Source organism: Crocodylus siamensis, chromosome 9, assembly GCF_052110815.1.
Source record: "Crocodylus siamensis isolate JL-2025a chromosome 9, ASM5211081v1, whole genome shotgun sequence".
Classification (NCBI taxonomy): domain Eukaryota; kingdom Metazoa; phylum Chordata; order Crocodylia; family Crocodylidae; genus Crocodylus; species Crocodylus siamensis.
In genome coordinates, this window is record NC_143403.1 from 72,300,964 (window position 1) to 72,318,814 (window position 17,851).

The following is a 17,851-nucleotide window of genomic DNA, read 5'->3' on the forward strand; positions in this document are numbered from 1 at the left end:
GTACACACAAGGGTGGACTAGGCTAAGTATTTTCAGAAAATCAGGTCTAACTCTCAGTTTTATGGTAAAACCAGCTACAGTGCACATTCATCTACAACACTGCAAATTGGTTATTTACGGTAGAAGGCCATTTTAATGTGTTATCTCTACCTTCACAAACACACTGATTGTCAAAAGAAACTTCTTCCTCACTTGCCGGAGGGAGGTCTCTAACCACAAAGAAGAGTAACACCAAAGGATTTCCTGTCTCAGATATATAGACCCTCCCTGTCTCTTGGGAAGGTAGCAAGCCAGAAGACATTGTATTGAGTGGATATTCATAATGAGTTCTGTCTTCATTCCACTTAAGCCTAAGACACAATTCTACTACACTTGCGGGGATGCCAATGGTTATAGTTTCATGGTAGGTAGGGTCAGAAGGGACCTGAGCAGATCATCAAGTCCGACCCCCTGCCATGGCAGGGAAGAGTACTGGGGTCAAACGACCCCAGCTAGGTGTTTGTCTAGCCTTGTCTTAAAGCCCCCCAGGGTAGGAGCTAGCACCACTTCTCTTGGAAGTTGGTTCCAGACCCTAGCCGCCCTGGCAGCAAAGTCGCGCCTCCTGATGTCTAGTCTGAATCTCCCCTCTGCCAGCTTGTGACCGTTATTCCTGGTCACTCCTGGTCATGCTCAGGGGAACAGGGACTCCCCCAATGCCTGCTGGTCCCCCCTGACTAGTTTGTAACAGGCCATTAGATCCCCCTCAGCCTTCTTTTGTGGAGCCTGAACAGGTTCAGGTCCCATCGCCTCTCCCCGTAGGGCCTGCCCTGCTGCCCTCTGATCATGCGAGTGGCCTCCTCTGGACCCTCTCCATGCTGTCTACATCCCTCCTGCAGTGCGGCGCCCAGAACTGGACGCAGTACTCCAACTGCGGCCTGACCAGTGCCGCAAAGAGGGGGAGGATCATCTCCCTGGACCTGCTCGAGATGCATCTGTGGATGCATGACAAGGTGCGGCTGGCCTTTCTGACTGCATCCCCACACTGCCGGCCCATGTTCATCTTGGCATCAATGATGACTCCAAGATCCTTTTCTGCTTCTGCCCTGACGAGAAGGGAGTTCCAAGCCTGTAGGTATGGTGCTGGCTCTGCCTCCCCAGGTGCAGCACCTTGCACTTGTCGGTGTTGAATCCCATCCTGTTCTCATCCGCCCATCCCTGTAACCTGTCTAGGTCCAATTGTAGCCTATTCCTCCCTTCTAGCATGGTCACGTCCCCCCACATCTTCGTGTCATCAGCAAATTTGAACAGGGTGCTCTTCACCCCCTCGTCCAAGTCACTGATGAAGATGTTGAACAGTGCGGGCCCAAGGACTGAGCCCTGTGGAGCCCCACTGCCCACATCCCTCCAAGTCGACAATGACCCATCCACCACCACTCTCTAGGTATGGCCCTCCAGCCAGTTGGCAACACATCTGACTGTGTGGGTGTCGACACCACAGTCTCCTAGTTTTTTAATGAGATTGGGGTGAGAGACAGTGTCAAAGGCCTTCCTGAAGTCCAGAAAGACTATGTCCACTGCTACCCCTGCGTCCAAGGATTTTGTGATCTGGTCATAGAAGGCCACCAGGTTGGTCTGACAGGACCTGCCTTGAATTAATTCACGGTCAGAGCAGCTAGGATCTGGAACCAACTTCCAAGCGAAGTGGTGCTGGCTCCTACCCTGGGGGTCTTTAAGAGGAAGCTAGACGAACACCTTGCTGGAGTTGTTTGACCCCAGTACTTTTTCCTGCCGTGGCAGGGGGTCGGACTCAATGATCTGCTCAGGTCCCTTCCAACCCAATCAGCTATGAAACTATGAATGAACCCGTGCTGGTTGCCCCTAAACATAATCTCCTCTGCTGGCCCCTCAGGGACATGCACCAGGATAATTCTCAAAAAGCTTGCCCAGGATCAAGGTAAGACTAACTGGCCTATAGTTCCCCGGGTCCTCCTTCCTTCCTTTTTTGAAGATGGGGACCACATTGGCCTTCTTCCAGTCCTCTGGCACCACACCAGAGCACCACGAGTGCTCGTACAGCTGTGCCAGGGGTACCGCAATGATGAGGCATTTTAATTTTAGAACCACAGATTTGACCTTGCCATGGTGACATTCCCAAATCAGTTCTTGTAATATTTTACGCTTGTTGTTTGTTTGTTTTTCAATGTGACTTAAGAAACATTTGTACTTGTACTCTGAGGATCAAAAAAAATATGTTACAAATTCAAATTCTTCCACTGGAAGTATCCCAACTCGTTGGTGGTCATAAGTGCGATCCCCTGCTTACAGATGTGGAGGCTGGTTCCCCAGGGAGAGGTAATTTGCCAAAAGGACACAAGGTGAGTAGATAGGAGAGCTGGAAATAAAAAAAAAAAATACCCCCCCAAGAAACAGGAGTCCTGACTCCCAGCCCCTTCTCTCTAAATGTTTTCCGCCTATAAACAAAATCTCTTAAATGGTGCTGTTGACTATGCTGAAACTTGTAAGGCCAAAAACCTGTCTTCCATTACTCTAGAAGCTGCTTTATAATTGTAGAGCGACTGGATTAGTGATGAGACATCCCCTCATGCTCTGACCAATGTCACAGTTCATATTTTATCCAGATTTATGTAATGGGATTTAGGAGCCTCTTCTGCATTTCCCGCCTATGGTAGTTAAGACTGTTGCCATCTGCTTAATCCCTTCAGTGAGTTTATAATATGTTTTGTGTTATCAGAACTGTTGATATCTTGTCGTTTCCTGCAGTGGTGTCTCCAACTGCACTCATTGTTTCCTTGTGCTCAAATGTTTGCATTTACCACTTGCATGAGTTATGACCTGTTTGTGCGCATAAAACCAAACCTAGGAACATGGGTGTATCAGAGGAGAAAGTTATGTGAAGAACCTATACAAAGGGATCCACAGACCTGCAAGCTCCAGAGCTGGACTTTTTCTCTGGCAGCACAGAAGAGTGATTTAGCAGGTGAGTCAAATGAGGCAAGATGTATAATCATATTGATCTGCCAACCAAATTCCTGCATGACAGGTGCCAGCCATGGTCGTGAAGTCTAATGGAGCCCAGAAGCTGCTATAATGGTTGCAGTGTGGCTCCACTACCACTCTGTAACTGGATAGGGAGAATTCTTCCCTTTGTCACAAGGAGCACCCTGCTCACAACTGTGGTGTTCAGGCTGCAGAAACAACGTTGATTGTCAGTAACAAACAGTAATTTCACAAACAGTTTTCCATTTAACTAGTTCTGTAGGTTTAGATACCCAAATGGGGAGGCATATGGAAAGCTCCAGGCTGAGGACTATGGATGACATTATTTCTTGAACACAGTGGAACTTTCTACCATGAGGCAAAAGCACATTCAGCCAGATGGAGTGTTTTTGGTGCCAGCCCAAGACTGTGGAACAAACTCCCACAGGACCGTCATCAATCTTCCTGCTTCTGTCTTCAGGTACCAGGTATACTTTTGCAACTTGCCTTCTTAAATGTAGATGTACAACTGTTGTCCAAAAAGCCCAGCCAAAAAAAACCACAAGGCTGTAAAATAATGTTCTTCTGGAGAAAGAATAAGAATAAAAAAAATATGACTCATTCAGTCACATTGTTAACACAGTACGTGGATGGAAGATTCGAGGGTAGAATAATAACCTGTTCAGGATAAAAAAACCCCCGTAGGTTGGATAGTCCTGGATTAGGTTTCTGCTCACAACAAAAACTAGACTGGTCACTCAAACTCTGGTGGCCTCTTGGCTGCCTCAGCCCCAAGAGTGTGCCTGTGGTACAGTGCCCACTCGCCAGTTGGTCAGCACATTGGTAGCCTCAAACAGCGGTGATGCTTCTAGATGGAATAGGAGTATTTGTGACCTAAACTGGATCTAAATGGAGGGAGGAGTGGACTAAGGTTAAATAGGGCACAGATCCAGCAAAATGCCAGCATTCCTCCGGGTCTGCTTCCTGACAAAGCTCTCCCAGACTCCCATTTCTCTTCCTCCTACTGCCAAGCACTTTAATTTCCTCCTAAGTGAGGCTGCCCAGCCCGCCCCAGCAGACAAAGCTTGAACAGAGCATGACTGGCATTCTGACATCCCTCCTTGGTTTAACTGAAAACAATTACATGATTCTCTTTTTTTTATAGAAGGGCTGTATCTTTTTTAACTGCAGCTGGATTGAAACCTGAGCATTTTATTTTTGGTCACAATAAAGTGGGCCAAATTCCCCTGGGTAGAAATCCAGTGTAGTCAGTGGAGTTACCACTTGGCTGAATTGATGTAACATGCTTAGAACGTCCTTTGGGATTGTTCAGCTCTAAATATCAGGCAACTAGAAACACCTACAGTTGCCAAGCATTGTGATGTTTGGCACTGGCATGCGGAGCATCCCCATGGATTTTTTTTTAAACGAGTGAGGTCCCTTGTTAATAGTGTATCATTGTTTTCTTAGGTTTTGCCAGGCCTGTGAACTCCTGGATTAACTCTAAAAAGCCTGGGAACAAGCCGTGTTGTCAGAATGTCTTGCTTAAGTCAGGAATTTTATTCTAGCACCCTCAGCTTGGTGTCTATGGCTAGAGTGATAACTGGAGGAGGAGGAAAGCATAGACTTCTTAAAACAAATTGTCTGTTATCTAAGAATTTCCTGGATTTTTCAACTTCTTTCTTTACACTTTGTTCTTGCCTTTTTGAAAAATCACTGTTTAAGTTCCAGTATTATTTATGGAAGCCAAGCTGTTACAGTTTCCAGATCTTACAAAGACCTTTGTTTGCAGTTTCACTACCTGATATAAAGTCCTGGCTCAAATTAATCAGCTAAAAGGGAAAACCATGTTAGAAGTATTTAACTGTCTCGGACCAAAATCCTAGCAAAACCTTGCCACTATTTTCATAGCACACAGCAGCCAGAAAGCTGCTTCAAAAAGAAAATTGGAGACTCCTGATACAGGAAAATTCTTGGATGGCACAGATCTAGCTACACCTTCTCATCATGTACTCTCCCACTCTGCATGGGGGGTTGCAGGGCATATGGCATATAGCAACAAATCTTAAGCTAATGTAGCCGTCCCTGTGGGACCACAGCGGCTGGTAAAACTTTTAGAGACAACTTTAGGCGGCACCAAACTATCCTAGGGACAGTTTCAGCCATATCAGAATTGGGAGATCAGAAAAGCAGTGCTAATATGAACTCCATTTAGGATTAATCCCTACATATTACTTGACTATAATGAATTCATCCCTGGGCAATAAAGCCCTGAGATACTAGTTCACCACTATGCTGCATCTTGTATAGTCATTGGCATCTTGCTAAGTGGGTATAAAAGGCCACTATTCACATTTGCATTTAATTATATCAGATGCAGGAACCTGCTGCTCCTATCTGAATACAACTTCACTAGCTTGAGACTCAAATCACAAAATGCCTCCTGCATAGCAATCCTCCATGAATCCCAACTAAGCTGTACAGAATTTTAAGTGTATTTTCTTAGGCCCTGTGAAAGGTCACTAAATAGCCAAATTGTGTGCTCCTGATTGGGCTGTGTGATAGCAACTGCATCTTTGGATCTGGGGAGGAGGCCCATTTCCTAACTCTTACCAGACTCCTTAGAGCTTTCCCTGGGGATGACTTTAGATTCGCTATGAAATAATTAAATCAAAACATAACTATGAACCTATGGATCCAGGTTCTCCACACCCTAACACCTTGTGTTACCATTTACAAGTGCATCAAATGAGTGTAAAGTGGGCAAAAAACATTACTAACATATAATACTTAGTATGCACAGCTGTACATGACTGCACAAGGTGCTAGGCAGTGCTGAATCAGTCCCACGCTGTTTCTATAACTGATACCTCATCTGTTAACAGCTACGGGGTATAAATGCTTGGTGCCTTGAAGGAGAGAGGGAGGAGCGATAAGTCATCTCCTCAGTCCCTTCTTTCATGTATAATCCCCTCTCCTCCTGCTTCACACACAGCTCAGTGAGTGGGAGGCATACTTCCTTCCTACAGGTTTTTCCTCTAAAGTTGTCACAGAAAAGTGGTTTTCCCTTCTGGTGCTCAGCAAGAACCCAGTGTTAGACTCAAGGGGGATATTATCAAACATCCAGCCTGGGTCCATATTATGTAGATCTCTGAGAATTCCCACTGTCTGCTTTCAGCCTACCTAAATCAGGCTTTCACACTAGAATGGCAATGCTTGACTCCTGCTTCATACTGGTGTCAATCCCTATACAAGATGCAGGGCATCCATGAATCTGGGCCCTGGATTCTATCCTAGGCTTTGCCACTGACATGATTGTAGGATCTTGGGCAAGTTTCTTAACCATCCTTTGTCCTTGTGTGCAGGACTGAGGTCTGCTGACAGTGCTGTGTCAGTTAGGAGTGTGAAAAAAATACACTGGTAGTGGCCACAGGTGTCCAGATGTGGATGGAGGCAGCTTCATAGGAGCTGGCAGAGCTCTGGTAGAAATGTGACTGGCAAGGCAAGGGGATTGGGACTGAAGGAGGACAGACTTGCATGGCCATTCCGGAGGCACAGAGTAGGCCTTTCTGAGCAAGAAGACTAAGACTAAGACTGGCGCTGTCCAAGTGAGGAGAGCAGGACAAAGGAGCTGGGAGCTGGAAAGGTGACAGTTTGGAAGGGACAGGACAAGTGGGGTTGAGTTTGCAGGGAATGGGCGGAAGAGTCTCTGCCCACTAGGGCATGTTCTCTTCTAGAGTGTAAAATGGAGCCCAGGGTTCCTGTGCTGTGCCATTCCCCTGCAGTCAGGACATATCTCTGAAACAACGGCAGTGTGTCGAAGTCTGTCCTGGAGCTGGTCCACTCTAGAAAACGACAACCTGCTACTTACTTGTGAGTTATTCCAGTGACACAGTTCTGTGCAACAGAATTAAAGGTTGCAAATCTTCTGATGGTCCAAATCAGCGTTGGAGGGATGCCACACAGGGAATTGACTGGTTTCTTAGCTGTTTTTTTTTAGTCTAGAGACATAAATCTACACATGCACAAACTGCAGTAAAAATTGTTCAGATTACATATTTTAACTAAAAAGGTAGAAAATGTCAGAACTGAGACTAGAGTCCTATGGCAAAACAGCATAAGATTATGTGCTTGGTAACTGCAGACTGTCTCAATGCATATAAATGAAGGAGATGAATTAAGGTTGCACAGGCCACCTTACTTTTGGCATTTCCTAACAACTGACTGTTTGACGTTGTTAAGATTGCAATGTTCTTTCAACCTAGGGCTGCATTTGTCCATGTTGTAATGGCACTCCACCAAGAACAAATTTGGTTCACAATAGCTGGTTTCTTCTCATGCCACTATATCCAGTTCCATTCCTTCTCAAGTGTGAAAGCTGATTTAGGGTGTCACTTTGTGCATATAGGCAGTAGGTTACTTTGTCAGATGCCCTGAAAGAAGAAATTGGTGACACACTAATTCACCTTTCCTTTGGGTCATATGGGCATGGGATATATCCATTTGACCTTGAACAGATGATCTTTATTTAGTCCTCTAGAGGAAGAAGGGAAAACCTACATTCCCTGTCAATGTGTCCAGAGGAGGAAAATTCCTTTTTGTAACCGTCATGTAATGAAGAAAGGACATGTGTCACCTGCACTATATTCTTATTTTGCAATACAGAGGTGGTTATAAACTGATTGTTCTGCTCCTGCTTCCTCAATACAAAAGCTTTGCAATGATGATAGGTTACCTTTCCCTGTCACTGCTATTCCTGGATCTCAAAGTACTCAAACAAGTAAACTTTGGGATCTCCTGGTGAGGTAAGTATTGGCACCATTTAATTAGAAGTGAAATCAGGGCACAGGGAGTGACTTATGAAAGTCACACAAGTCTGTGGCAAGCTTGAGGAGAGAACCCAGAGTCCTTGATCTCATCAGGTTAGGCCTATGCTGTGTCTCTGATGCAGCTTGGGAGGAAAGCTTCTGGGACTGCCCTCCACCACTCCTACTCACATGTATAAGACCTGGCAATGTCTCAAAAGAGGCCTCACTGCCAAATCTCTGTGTTTGGCAGTTGAGAGTGGAAGCAAGTGGGCAGGGTGTGTTCAGGTGAGTCCCTCCCTCCCTCCCTACATGTGTGGGATTGTGGAATTGAAATGTGCATCTATGTTGTGCATTAACTACTGACCTTTGCTCCCTCTTCCTAGCACCACACGTGCCCATTCTGTTATGAGAACAAACAAAAGGGTATACACTACACCAAGCAGTCCCTGGCATATATATACATACTACAGAACCCAGCTAACCTACCTCCAGATCAGGAGTTACAGAAAACTATTTTGAAGATACCAGGAGTGTAAGCGCGTTAGTACTAGGAAATCCTGAGTGCCCCAGTTGAGAGGTTAAGAATAGTAATTGTTTACATTAGGTATTTATGATTCCAGTTTCACTTCCTTATAACATTATGGGTCACTGAATTCATAGAGATGAGTGACTGACCCCTTAATACCTTTCAAACTCTTTACAATTCATCTCTCTCTTTTACAGTGAAGCTTATAGTGAAGAACTGGTTGTGCAGCTACGCAGTGTCCAGTGAGTCTCACCCAGAACACTACATTGCTTCCAGTAACTTTCCAGGGATTGCCCCACAGATTTATAAAGGTAACAACTAAAGTAGAAACTGCCCCAGAAAGTTCATTCACAATTTTGGACAAAGCCTGGTGGGTACTGGGCCAAGACTGCACCACACTAATGGGTTTCAGTGATGTTCATATAAGACAGCTGTAGGAAAACTGAGAATTCCCACCGTCTTGAACATGGCACTGATTCACAGGGGTTTGTGCATTGCTGGATCACCTGCAAATGGCACGATGGAAGCACTAGGCCCAAACTGGAATGCTTCAGACCAAGAGCTTGTTAAAGATGGGTAAAAATACCCAGGATCTGGTATAGCCTGACTTTAGCCACAATCTTGCAAGCTGTTTTGCCTGGGCAGGTTTCTGTGCCGAAGTGGAGCCCCACTGAAATCACTGGAGCCCTGTACAGGTACGAGGGTCAGCTTATACGAAGTAGCTTGCACACCTAGGGCCCTTCTTGAAACCAAAGTGGATGACATGTACAAAGACAGAAATCCTGGTGTGGGCTTGGGACAACAGGGCTTAACTTAGTGGGTAGTGGAATACATGGTCATAGTGCAGAGACAAGCCTGGGGAATTAGGCTGCTGGCACCTAGTAGCACAGAGCTGATTGAATACGACAGATTGAGCTTTCACAACTGGACAGACAGGCACCAGATATTTCAATGGAATATTAACAGTTTTGTTCCTAATCATTTCCAAACCTTCCAGCTCAGGCACACTCACCATGACACGTATTTTGGCCCTAGTTAATTATTTTCTATTTTTATGTGATGCCATCTAAGAAAAAGCTGAATGCTTTGTTGGAAATTTCAGTCTGTTTTAAATTCTCTTTAATTATTTAATCCTTCGTCTCTTTCTTGAAACATCTACCATTTAAAAAGCAAATGCAGATCTCTTAGAAATGTTTATTTCTTCCCACTTCATGTGGAATTTTCCTACAGAAAATCAACTGTCTTGAGATCAAGAATGGCTCTTATTCAGTTCTGGACTAGTGACAGGTGAAAGGTGCAATATCTCATGCAGATGTTGAGCTAGAAATGGGAACTTTATGGGAGCTGAAAAGGGGTGGAGGGTCCCTATCTTTCCTATCAGATAACATTTGCTTCTAGCCTGGAAGGCCCTGAGATCTGATGCTGTCACATTTATATGTATAGAAAACCCTTTTTATCTGTTGCTACAATAGTATTAGTTTTAAGTTTTCTTTTTTTCTGATACTTGTGTAGCTGGACTCATGAAAACCGAAACACTTGGTTTAGAGCCATAACGTTTAAAAAATCACCAGGCAAAATGTTGAGACTCTCTAAAATATCTCTAATATTAGCTATCATGAAGTTAGGAATCATGTACTTAAAAGTCCATGTAGTTGGGGTACAGCCACTTTAAAAGGTCTAAAAGCTTACTTATGTTTCCACTCATTTTAACTATATAAAGGGTGAGTCAGGGAGACAAAATCACTTGCAATCTGGTAACCAGAGGCCAGAACACCTGCTGGTTTGCTGAGGACTGTATCTATGAAGAATTTGTTTAATACAGGGAAGAAGAAGTGAGATATCTATTGAGAGCTGTTTAGGACTGTTGAGAGACTGATGATGGGGTCCACCTAGCAGAATGGAAAGGTTGTTGGCATATTGTAACCTGGAAAAGACAGTCGAATTTGACTGAATGGCATATGAGCTGCTGTGATGCCTGGGGTGACCATAGGATTGGGAGATGCTCCATATGACTCCACTGGTCATGCTACTGAAGTGAGTATAGTATAGTGTAATTTAACCCATGTTTAAATTAGTTTGACATACAGTCTGGAAGGTCACAGCAGCAAGTACAGAACTAGTCTGATGACTAGGAACCTCTTCCAGAACTGATGGGACATAAATGAGGACAAGGGTGCACAGGAACCCTGGTATGTTCTACTATACCTGTAAAATGCATAGGACACACTGGATACCTAAGGTGTGAAAACGGATTTATTAACAAAAAATAAAGACCTTAAAAAATTATGCAGCCGTCCCACTAGATTGGGACTGGGGAATTCTGTGTTCCACACTAGTTTTTTCCACCAATGATCACTTGTGCTACTGTGTCTGCTTCACTTTTCAATGGTGCCATTCCAGCAAAACACAATTTCAGTGTGCGATTAAGATTTTTTCTATATTTAGCAGAGGCCAGTTATACCAGTGCAATTTGTAACAAAATCAGTGAAAATTGCTTTTAATAATATAATTTTGATCTTCTCTGTGCCTCTCTTTCCCTGACTGTACCGCATCATTTGGAACAAGTCAGTTTTTCCTTCCTGCAAAGGAAAAAAAAAAAAGGATTCTTTCCATGTTTTTGCTTCCTTATTAAGTATAACAAGGAGTTGGAACTTGGTTGTGTTGCGGGTGTTGCATTTAAGGGATTTCCTTTCCTTTTTTTTTGGATTAGAAATTCAAATTTCTTCTACTCTTGAAGGCTCCGTAATTACTAGAGAATTAGTAAAATGATGATGTGGTAAAAGCCAAGACTGAAAGCAAAGCAACTGGAAAGGGGCTGTTAAAATTTTGTTTTAACAGTATTTTGTGTGTATGCGTGTGTGTGTGTGTATGGTTGGTTGTTTTTTAGCGTATACACTCTTCAGTGACAAATGGATTGCAAAACAATGCTACTTCTTCTGAAAAGACATAGTGCACATACCAATAGGCACCAAGACATCCAATAAAGTCCTCAAACAAAACCAGACTTGACATTCCTGCCATTTCTAAGGTAAAAACCAAGTCCAATGTTTTTATTAACTAAACTTTGCAGATTATCTTTAAGGAAAGATTAACTTTTCTATGTTACTGGAACAGTTTTGGTGTAGGTCAGCACAGGTTGCATTAGTATTATTGACAGATTGATTTTTTTTATGTCCTCTTCTCTCAAGACAGCAGTGCTATAACTATAAAAAAAATCCAGATGAAATCATAGCATTCAGGAGGCAGTCTTGGTATAAAAGAGAATCAGCAGGACAGACCCCACTGATGTTGATATTTACCAGAATTAATTCTGTTTCTGATTATTGTCTTTTGATATTGGGAAAGGGATCTTTCACCAAACTGGAGAAAGAGAATTAAAATACGATATTTAACCACCTCTTGATATTTATAGTGATCATTGTATTGATTCTTTTTTAATCCAATCCAGCAGGATAAAAAACTACTAGCACTGCCTCTGTCCTGTGGTAGTCTCCAGAGAATGAGTTGCAGGCCATTTATTCGGATGGCAGAGAAGAAATTAAAATGGGCAGAAACAGTAACAAGACCTGATCTGAAATAAATCATCCAGAAGTAAACAAGGCAAAATCTAACTGGAGACAGCCATGCCTTTAGGTGGCAATCACAACTCCTAAAGGCAAAAAATTATAGACATCTTGTAGGCAAATTATCCATTAAAGAGCTTGCTTTCCCTGGAAGGTTATTGCCACCTAGCAACAGTAGAGGTAAGTAGCATATACCTGTATGTGGTGTTTTTAAAATGCTACTTTCTCTCCTTAAAACCAAGTTCTTGGAAATTAAGCATAATTTGAATTAAAAAAAAATCTTGTTCTCTAAAACATGTAGCAGTCCTGAGAGATGGAAACCTCTTCCTGTTCCCGATCAACCAGAGGACGGTAACTATGCATAAGCTGTTACTATGGCAGTAATATAGGGTCGGAGTGGAAGATGGGAAGTACACTGTAATCTGTATTGCCATGGCAATTCATACAGAATATCTGTGCAGTGAGCATGCATATTTCATGATGCTTGTGAAATTTCCAGCTTATGTAGGGGAACCCAAGTTTTCGTCTGGTATCTGATGGTGTCTCTGAATGACTGACACCCAAAAATCTTATGGGTGTAGGATGAGTATCCCCCATAATCTTTAAAAGTACATCTTTACAGGAAATGCAAGTTACTACTGTGTTTTTAGCTGTGAGTGGCTTCAAGTGACTGGTACCTGATCTATTTAATTTGGGGGTAGATAAAGCTAACCCAGGTATATCATTCACCTAAGCAAACAAATGGGTGCTCTGTACTGTGAATTAAAGTGACCTACAATCACATTACTTACTCTAGCTACTGTATGAACAGACCTACAGCAAGACATCTCTTTATCTTTTGTAATTAAGAGGTTTTCCGTCATTCTTTCGTGTTTGTATTCTCTGTGATGTTTAGCATACTGTGAGAACCTTGTGGCAAGCAAAACAATTCAGCTCACATTTGGGAATGGCATATGAACGCCGCATACTGCCCCAGGGCTTGGGCCTGAAGGAATGTCAGCTTTGCAGAGCTGATTGTACATGAAGAAGTGAAGTCAGAAATGTGAGGAACCTGTTGACACCACTAAATGAGAGAATAGATGAGGGTTATTAGGCTGCTAAATATAGCATTAGGAGATAGATGTAGGTGGAAAATGATACCAAATGAGAAGGATGATGATTTACACTCATTTTGCACAGGTGTAAATAACTACATGAGCACTGTTCTAGTCTGGTGCTGCCATTAGACTCCCCAGATGAAAGGCCAGATAATCTCCCAGTGACAACCAGTGCAGCTGAACTAGAATAGAGGAGGAAGAAAGCATGCTGTAACCTTTCAAAGATCCCCTGGAGAAATTCTGGCTGTTCTAACACAGCTAGTATCTTCCTTGGGTAGCTGCTATTCTTCCTCAATTGCCACAGTGCCTCATTGGAGCCTCAGCCTGGTCTTAACGTTGAGGTTAGTCACAACAGGTGAAGAATAAATTGCTGTAAACCTTCCTGGAGCATACACATAGCAAACGGTTGCTATGTGCCAGATTATTTCCAAGAAAGAAAGAATAGATTTTTCAGATAAAATACACTGACGTTACAAAGCCTGTATAAATAGGCCATCTGAATAGATTGAGTTTGTACACAAATGCACAGTAGTGTAACTAAGGCAGAGTGACTGGGGCAGTAGCCTCATTTGCTGATTTGTGGGGGAAAGGGGAAGACAGATGCAAAAATAATAGCTGCTACCGCTGCTGGCTGGATGTGCTGCAGCTGGCAGCCATAGCTGCCCTATCCATTGCTGCTGCCCATGGGGCACGGATGCCATGTTGCGCCCCTGCAAATGCACCTTATGTTTCAGCCAGAAACATGGAACTGGTTTGTGAGCTTCCAGTCAGGTTAAAGTTGGGCAGTGTTTTTTTAGGACTTCTTTACTTTCTGTTGCCACATAAAGGGAAACAAGATGCATCTTCTCTCCAATGGAGTGCATTTTGCAGTCTCACTGAAGTGCATGTTGTTGTGCAGGTGTAGCTTCAAGACAAAAAATGTTGCATTGCCTATTTGTTCACATTTCTTCCACTACATACAAAAAAATTAAATCACTCTGAATAGCTTCCTCCAGCTTTTGATCTCAACATCCTCTCATATTCATCTCTCTGCTCATGTATCACCTTAGGATCTTTGGAGGACATCATATAATAATAATAATAAGAAGAAGAAGAAGAAAACTGATGACAACATCTGAGTCTTTTACATAACACTTGTCACCAGTATATTTCAAAGCATTTAATAAAGGAGAAATATTCCATTATCCCTACTTCACAGATGGGAAAACTAAAACACAGAGGCATTTAAGTGACTTGTCTGGGGGCATGCAGCCCGCCAGTGGTGGAATCAGAAACAGAAGGAGCCATAATAATAACCAAGGAGCAGTCTTCATCTGCTGTGCACTGGATTTAACTATTTTTTTCCAGCATAAGGGCATCCCAGTATATAGTTTGCTCATTTTTTTTTCCTTAGAGCAGTGCAGTTACAGTACAAAAGCGCTCTGAAAACACCCCGACTGAATTGTGTAGGGACACCAGAGAATGGCAAGAGACATCTGGAATGTGTGTGTAGCAAAATCACAGAAGATCCCATTTCCATTCCTTGGTTGTACATCAGTTATTAAAAACAAACAATCAAACAAAAAATAATTCCCTTGATTAGTTGGAGTCAAACATAACTATTTTAAGTGTGTCTAAGGTTAAGATTATCTTGTGAAACTGGGGTGGGCCTTTGCTCACAGGGTGGCTATGTGCATTCTAGCAACAACGGGGTAGCCTGGTTGTTGTCAGCACATGGTTATTAGCATTTTGCCTTGTCATAATGCAAAGGGATATTTTTGAAACCCGTATGATGAACATGTTATGAAACTATTCCAGATATTATTTGGGGTGAATGCACAAGATGGGGAGCTGGGAGACGCAGTTTCTATTTCCAGTTCTACCCTAAACTATGAATTTTGGCATAGCACTTCACTCCTGTGCATCTCAATTTCCCCTTGTGCAAAAAAAGGATAATATTACTTGACATTCTGTCAGGGTTGTTATGTAACTTAGTTCATGTCAATTCATCAAGTGTTTTGAGATCCTTGAATAGGTATTAAGTAGCAGTTGCATTAGTCTTGCCACCATGATGCACGTGAAAAACCTGTCCAGAACAAGAAAACCATACTTCTAACAACACAAACATTGTTAGTATGATTTTAAATTGACTCTGGAAGAATCTCTAGAGGTTCTAGATGTAGCAACCATAGCTGTTTTTTTTTCTTTCTTTCTTTCTTTTTTTTTAAGAGATGCCTTTTCAATAATAGCTTACAACCTGAAAGTGTAAGTGTTCCAAGAAAAAGTTGAATTCAGGAGCTTTAAAATTCCTCTCAAGCTAGGCATGATAGCAAGAGAGATGTTTCTTAAAAGAACTAAAAAAAAATCAGGAGTCAAATAGTTCTTTGCAAACCTATGGATCTGCAATAGAAAGGAGGCGGTCAGATAATTTCAGTGTGTATATAAGTCTCATTGACATGGGTGGAAACTCTGGGCGAGCAATAAAGAGAAATAAGTCCCTTCGGCTGGAATCCCTGAGCTTTGACAGATTTATGTTAAGAATTTTTGTTCTTGCAGGAACCAAAAACCATCTGCTGGTTATTAGTGAAGTGAAAACCCCTGCAACTACCAATTCTCATCGTGAAGTACCTGTATAGATTATAGTGGATGGCAGAAAAGAGGTGAGAAAATGGAAACACAAAAGATCAATGTGGTAGTTATTCCATTGAAGAAAAATGCCTTCAGGGTTGGCCTGGGAGGTTATATTATTAGAGGGGCATGGCAGCCCTCTACTTCCTTACTATTTTTGTACTGTGTTTGAAGACGGGTGCAGTGCTCCAAGGAAGGAAAAGAGAGGATGACAGATATGAAGTAATTGTATCCATTAATCTTGCTACAGAAATGTTCCCTTTTAAGAGCAAACCTCATGTTTCATTACAGTGTCAATAATTCTTGTAAGGATCTTTGATGGGTCAAACTGGAAGAACTTAATTATTAGACCAAAAGGAACACTCACTCGCTTGAGCTGTGATCACTGACTAATGTTGTTTTATTTCAAGAGGAGTGTAGGTATAGTATGGATGGATTATTTTCTTTGAATAAGAATGTGTTTAAATAAAACCCCAAAACGAAAAAAACTTGGAAGCTTTAACAAAAAAGTTCTGTTGCATTTAAAAGTGACTGATCAGTAATATAAGAAGGCTTTGTCTATATGTGAAAATCCAAGTGTGCCACTTCATTATGGGTTTGATGATGTCAATATTGAATATGTATGAGCTTGGAGGAAATTCTTAACAAACAATACAGAAAATAATAAGAAAACTGATAACAACATCTGAGTCTTTTTATATAATGCTTGTCACCAGTAGATTTCAAAGCATGTAATGAAGGAGAAATATTCCATTATCCCTACTTCACAGATGGGAAAACTAAAACACAGAGGCATTTAAGTGACTTGTCTGGGGACATGCAGCAGGCCAGTGGTGGAATCAGAAACAGAAGGAGCCATAATAGTAATCAAGGAGCAGTCTTCATCTGCTGTGCACTGGATTTAACTATTTTTTTCCAGCATAAAGGCATCCCAGTATATAGTTTGCTCATTTTTTTTCCTTAGAGCAGTGCAGTTACAGTACAAAAGCACTTTGAAAACACCCCGACTGAATTGTGTAGGGACACCAGAGAATGGCAAGAGACATCTGGAATGTGTGTGTAGCAAAATCACAGAAGATCCCATTTCCATTCCTTGGTTGTACATCAGTTATTAAAAACAAACAATCAAACAAAAAATAATTCCCTTGATTAGTTGGAGTCAAACATAACTATTTTAAGTGTGTCTAAGGTTAAGATTATCTTGTGAAACTGGGGTGGGCCTTTGCTCACAGGGTGGCTATGTGCATTCTAGCAACAACGGGGTAGCCTGGTTGTTGTCAGCACATGGTTATTAGCATTTTGCCTTGTCATAATGCAAAGGGATATTTTTGAAACCCGTATGATGAACATGTTATGAAACTATTCCAGATATTATTTGGGGTGAATGCACAAGATGGAGAGCTGGGAGATCCCATCTGGGAGAAAATAACTCCAACTATTGTCATGTCAGAAAAATCTACTACTACTGTTTATATTTAAGTGCCATTTATCTCAAAAGAATGGCTAGAAATTAAGCAATCTCTAGTGCAGTGAAAGTGTTTATATTTTTACATTATGAAATTTGCTTACCTGAAGAATTCCTGCAATTCTTTCTTTCAGCCTGGGTTGAAAGAAAGCCTACAACTAATTTAAATTCCCAGTTTTATTTAGGAATCAGGATATAACCACCTTCTGAGCAGTGGGTTTGTTTGCATAGTGCTGTGTGACTGAGCTGGAAGGAGCTTATATAGTCCATGTGGTATTGACTGAAGCCTCTGTTTAGGTATAGAAAATGCCTAAGAAACTTTGTAAGGGTAAGCAATTTTATAGAGTTCCATTTACCCAGGGATTTTTTCTTTGGAGAGTCAGAACTTACTACACAAAGTCTGAGTGAATTGCCTATATGCACAAAATCTCCACAGAGTGGGAAGAGATAGAAACCTGCCACTAGAGCCACTCTCTGGATGTTATTGCTGTTTATGGGACTTTTCAGTGCAAGAAGGAAGTGTTTGCACTGTGTACTAGCAGCTACTACTTTGGTGCTAGCATTTCTGTTGTTAACGCTACAGGCTTGAATACTATCACAGCCTGGAACAAGTTGTATGCATGTCTCTGTCCACAGTGGAATCAGAGCTGTTTATGTATGCTGGGGGCACCTAAATAAACTCTTTTAGCTCAAGTGGCAGTAGCCTGCGGTGCCTGTGGAGCAGGATGAGGTGTGTCCTATCCCCCATATTGCCATGAAAGCCTGAAGGGGCCATGTTGCACAGCATGATGAGAACTGTGACATTTGAA

At 42.2% G+C, this 17,851-nt stretch overlaps 1 long non-coding RNA gene across 3 annotated transcripts; it reads left to right on the forward strand.

The window, feature by feature from the left end:
• Positions 1 to 1,804: 1,804 nt before the first annotated feature.
• Positions 1,805 to 16,588, forward strand: LOC149857903 (uncharacterized). Of its 3 annotated transcripts, XR_016444171.1 has the most exons (8): positions 1,805 to 2,977; positions 3,337 to 3,464; positions 8,508 to 8,621; positions 10,133 to 10,344; positions 11,198 to 11,338; positions 11,759 to 12,053; positions 15,506 to 15,609; positions 15,869 to 16,588. It is a non-coding gene; the product is annotated as an uncharacterized LOC149857903 (long non-coding RNA). The 3 variants fall into 3 exon arrangements; XR_016444169.1 differs by having other exon boundaries at positions 15,506 to 16,588; XR_016444170.1 differs by having other exon boundaries at positions 11,762 to 12,053; positions 15,506 to 16,588.
• Positions 16,589 to 17,851: the final 1,263 nt, after the last annotated feature.